Raw genomic sequence first — 6,000 nt, forward strand, 5'->3', positions numbered from 1 at the left:
ACTCTTTTATGTAATGAACATTTACCAACACAATTATAGCAGGGACCACAAATTGTAAAAACGTAAGTTAAGGGTTTTTTCTATTTTCTTTTACATTGAGGTGATTTGTGTTCTTATGTTTGTATACACGGCAAAAATAAATGGTTCTCCGTCGGTTTCGACAAAGAATATTCAATTGTTCGACCAACCTGTTCATTGAATTAGCATATTCATGGATATGTGTAACGTAATTCTCGGGTACTTGGGGCAAATAGAATACATTCGGAGTTGAGGCTCCGTTACCCAGGTTTAATTACAAGGTTTGATTTGATTGGTTAACGCCTTCGTTCCCTTTGGGGCACAGGTCATCGATGACTTTTCTCCACTGATTTCAACCCTGGGTTATCTTTTCCTCTTCTCTCGTTTTGGATCCCTACATTTTCAACTTTGCCTCAGTATCCTACTTCCAGCAATTTTAAGGGCATCTTCTCCGCCTCCCTCGTCGGGGACCGATGCATAATGGAAGATATTAGTTTCTTTCAAATGTGGGTTTATTCATCAGCACTTGTCTTCACGATTTTGCTGCACCGCATCATATGATTCCTCGAAGCTCAATATATAACGGCTGTGATGCATGTGCCTGGTGTACCCTTATCAGACGGGTAGTCATGGTGGGTATATCGGGCATCGTATATCTGTACTCCTGCGTCACTTTGATAGCTTGCGCTGCTCTCTCACTCACACGATAATAATAATAATAATAATAATAATAATAATAATAATAATAATAATAATAATAATAATAATAGGGATGATCACGCCTGGAATGGTTATAAATGATCGAGGGGATGCCCAAACAATACCAACAAATATTTACCGTCTTCCACCTTTAATCTGATTTTCCGTGAGATTAGAGGAAGACGTTTTGTAATGTTTCAGGGTTTATTTCAGACAAAACTGCTGCGCAGAAGAAAAATAACAAAGGAAAAATGAAATAGAAAAAAGATTATAGAAAAGGAAAGAAAAGACAAAAAACAAAAAGAGAAGTGAAAACCAAAGAAAAATTTACATATCAAATCTAATTTCGTCTGTAATCTAATTAAACGAATTAACAAGCGAACATGAAAGAGAAGTGAAACAATTTCAAAGTAATGAAATAAAATAAATGGAATAACGCTTAATGGGGAGAGAAAAGAAAAAAAGCCATTTACACATTCTGAATAATAAAAAGAAAAGAAGCTGATAAAGAATAAAAACGAAACAATGACACAATAATTCTATTATATAACCGATAATGGATAAATAATGAAATAGTTTTGCTGTGTAATTCAATAGATTTATTTCAGCTAAATATGTTCAAAGGCGGCGAACTAGCAGAATCGTTAGCACGCCGGACGACATTTTCTGAGCAGTATTTCGTCCGTCTTTACGTTCTGAGTTCAAATTTCACCGACTTTGCCTTTCATCCTTTGGATGTCAATAAAATAAGTACCAGTCAAGCACTGGGGTCAACATAATCGATTTACACCCTGGCCCGAAATTACTGGCCTTGTGCCAGAATTTGAAATGATTATCAAAATGGTGAGGTGGCTAGAATCGTTGAGAGGTCGGGCAAAATGCTTAGCGGTATTTCGTCCTTCTTTGCGCTCTGAATTCAAATGGCATTGGTCTCTAGTTTGACTTTCATCTTTAATAGGTCGATGGAACACAGTGTCAGTAAAGGGTCGATGAAATAGACTCACACCATCCCTTCAAAATGACCCGTCTTGTGCCACACATTAGAAAGAATTATTATTAATGCTAGGCTAAGGTTCCCACCACCACCATGTGTTTTGTTTGTTTACTGATTCCTTTTCCTGTCACGCTATAGGAATGAAGTAAGAGAAAGAAGTGGCTGCGCTGAGAAGGTTGAAAAAAGAAAGAATTATTGTAATTCAAATTTAAATTACATTACACAATTTTAATTCAGTTTTCATCACAGCTGTCCGACGAACGGGAACTTGAAACTCTGAGTAACAGTTTTTGTGATAATTTTGCAGCTTTGATAAAAGCATATTGCTCTACTTTTGGTACTCGGGTAGCATTTTATCCACCTTGTTTTACGCACTCATGTAATCACCTGTATCTATCTATCTATCTATCTATCTATCTATCTATCTATCTATCTATCTATCTATCTATCTGTCTGTCTGTGTGTCTGTCTGTCTCTCTCTCTCTCTCTCTCTCTCTCTCTATATATATATATATATATATATATATATATATATATATATATAGGCAAGAGATTGATAAGTAGGAAGAAAAGGAAACGAGAGGAATATTTTGCAGTCCGCGCAAGAAATTGCGATTGGAAGTCAGGTGAGCAAAAACTAAAATGTGTGAAGGGGTGGAAGAAAGAGTGAGGGTGAAAGAGTTCCTTGGAGAGAAAAGAGAGAATGTGTGTGTGTGTGTGTGTGTGTGTGTGTGTGTGTGTGTGTGTGTGAGTTTAACTGCTACATATGAAAATTTGTGGATGAGTCATGAAAATAATGATAAATATGATGATAACGAAGAGCACAGTGATTATGATGATGATGATGATGATGACGATGATGATTACTATCGTCATCATCGTCATCATCGTCGTCGTCATGAGACAGGACGACATCAATAAAAATAAATATTGATGATGATGTCCATGATGTTGTTGTTGGTGGTGGTGGTGATGTAATAAAACACACAAACACAGCTGAACAACTGTCGTCTGCCAAAGGAAAAAAAAAGAAACTAAAAGCTATGGCAGCTGTCATCTTTTGCCAGTAGTAGTAGTAGTAGTAGTAGTAGTAGTAGTAGTAGTAGTAGTAGTAGTAGTGTCTCATGATAATAATGATCGATCAGACTTAATGGTAATCAAAGGTGTTTCAGCCGTGACAATTCTGGTCCCCTCCCTTCTATTTGCAGGGAACTAAGGGGCTGCATTAGCCAACATGTCCTCTTTTAAAAAGACGACAGTGTGAGTTGAGAGAAACTTCGCTGCTATTTCTAGCAGGTCGTGTAAACCGCGCAGAGATTCGACAGCAGTAGTGGTAGTAGTTATGAAAAGAAGGAGAGAGAGGGAGGGATAAAAGAGAGAGATAGACAAAGACAGAAATAGGGGGAGAGAGAGAGAGAGAGAGAGAGAGAGAGAGGACATAGAATGCTGCACCCACTAGACTGTGAAAGTTCTTTGCCCAACCCAATCACATGCACTAAAATGGTCTGAGATTCTTTAAACGAGGAAACTCCCAAGACACTCCTATTGGATAAATCACCAGCTTTGCCCCCCCTCCCCGCGTTGTTTCTATCATCACGACAATATTCTATTCCATCACTCCTTATGGTCTAAACCAGCATTTTCCAACTTTTGTAACCCTTGCGGAACCTTTCAAATAACCCCAATGTCTCAGGGTACCCCATTCACCACCAGCACCACCACTCGAGAGAAAACTGAGGCTACAGACTTGCATAAAGTAAGCGTCATTTAATATCAGGAAACATGGACATTGATGATGATAAATCTTTTTGACAAACCAGAAGCTTTTGAAATGTGGACAAAGAAGAATGTTAAGAATATTTTGGACTAATGCAGCGGTGCTACAACTAACAAATCCAAAAAGATCTTTACTCTCAATTATGTAGAAAAAAGGAAGCTACGGTACTTTGATGACATAGTAGGAGTACAAGGTATACCTAGACTTATTACTAGAAGGAGAGATAAATGGTAAACGCTCGAGAGGAACATTTAGAATTGATTGACTGTGTCACGCTGAATCTCCCCGAGAACTACGTTTAAGGATACATGTGTCTGTGGAGTACATGCTTAAAAACTAAGTTTACAGTTAATTCTTTCAAAATTCTTATTTTGTTTTCAACCCGTACACTTATGTCGGTTTACAAAAGCGCAATCTAAGAGGACGTTTCAATGGCCGGAAACACATAAGGTTATGTAAAAACACTAGAGAAAAAAAAAGAAGAAAACCTGGGTGTTTCTTGCAATAATAACACAAATTTTGTCATATACCCTTAAAACGCTATTTAAAACACCCCGAATTTACCATTTTGCCTGTGTGAACCTCTGACCCCCAGGGGTTATATAGACCCAAGCTGAGAACCTTTCGTAAAACGTATGGTCCTTCTCATGCTTGAGATGACAGCACTTGACTCAAGTTCTGTAACTCTTATGTTGCTGGTTAACATGTCTAAATGTGTGTGCTTGTATCTTCCACCACACAAGCATTGTCTATCTGTTCATCACAACCACCACCGCCATGGCAATATATCCGTCCCCCCACCCCCACCCCGCCGCCGCCTTCGAACCTCCACCATCCGGCCCTGACCCAAATCCGCTGTCATCCAATAACCTATTACTACTACTACTACTACTACTACATCTAAAACCTTTTCTACTATTTTCCCACGCTCTTCCTTAAAATGCATCTCACCCCCTCCCCCACTTCTCATTACCCCCCACTCACTTCATCTCTCACCACATCTTTCTATCTGTCTATCTGCCTCTCCCTCCCTCACTTCCCCCTTTCTCTCTCCATCTCCCTCTCCCTCTTTCTCTCATCCCCTCCGTTCTAACGTCGTTCTCTCTTTCTTTCTTTCTCTTTTCTCCCTCCTTTCCCACCTTATTCGAACTCATCCTTTTGCTCTAAACAACAGCGTAAATATACACACGCCACACTCACACACATACACAGAGATGTGTAATATAAACATATGCACATATATAACATTACAATATATATATATATATATATATATATATATATATATATATATATATATATATATATATATATACATATATATATAGGTAGTATGTTTATATTTTGTCCAACCCATGCCAGCACGGAAAGCAGACGTAAATGATGTTTATATATTTAAAATATATAGGTTTGTGCGTGTTTGTATACACACACACATATATATATATATATACACTGATATATACGTATTCTACATAAATAGATAAATATGGTTGCAAATTTTTCGAGCAACCTACATTCGGTTAGGCAACACTATATCGAGTTGTGCGTGTGTGTGTGCTTGTGTGCGTAAGATGTAATAAATAGTGGTGGGCTTTCAGCTACTCGCAAGAAACAGCTGGAAAAACTCAGATTTCTCGTTACTGTGTTACGGATTCAATAACCTTAAAAGATATATATATATATATATATATATATATATATATATATATATATATATATATATATATATGTATATGTGTGTGTCTGTATGTATGTACATATATTTACACAGAAAGACACACAAATAGATAGATTGATAGATATGTATGTACAGGCATATATATATTATATGTATGTATGTAATTATATGTACGTGTGTATGTGTGTGAGTGTATAAAAATACATGTGTGCGTGTATATATATATATATATATATATATATATATATATATATATATATATATATATATAGAGTATATATGCGAATATGTGACGTATATAGGTGCGTGTGGGGAGGAGGGGAGTGTGTATAATTCCTCTCTGTCTGATATCAGTCGTACCTAATGACCTAGATTATACGCATTCACTAAACTAAATTATATAAACAGCACAACGTAGGAAAGTAATTAAACAATGCTTTCGTAACTTCACACACACACACACACACACACACACACACACACGAATACACAGACGAATATACACACACTCGCACGCACACATTCACATACGCTGACACAGAAATACGCAAATATTTATAACCCTTATTATATAGGCTCATATACACACCTTTTACACTAATTTATGTTTATACTCCCATAAACAGACACACACACACACATACACGCACACGCATACATCACCACACATTCATCATACGCGTTTCTCTCTCTTCCGGTTGTCCAGTTAAAGCTGATAGCGAAGCTCCGGTTCATTAACACTAAGAGGTATAATAAAGCAACCGTCATGTCCTAGGCTCACAATTTCTATTGTAGGTGGAATACGTAGGCGAATGTAACGGCGGTGTTGGT

General features: G+C 37.2%; 1 protein-coding gene across 1 annotated transcript in view; it reads right to left on the reverse strand.

Annotated features, from left to right (window-relative positions):
• Window positions 1–6,000, reverse strand: part of LOC106872108 (cell division control protein 42 homolog) — a 35,158-nt gene that overhangs the window by 20,582 nt on the left and 8,576 nt on the right. The window lies entirely within an intron of this gene.

Source organism: Octopus bimaculoides, chromosome 11 (assembly GCF_046866305.1).
Source record: "Octopus bimaculoides isolate indiv1 chromosome 11, ASM4686630v1, whole genome shotgun sequence".
NCBI lineage: Eukaryota > Metazoa > Mollusca > Cephalopoda > Octopoda > Octopodidae > Octopus > Octopus bimaculoides.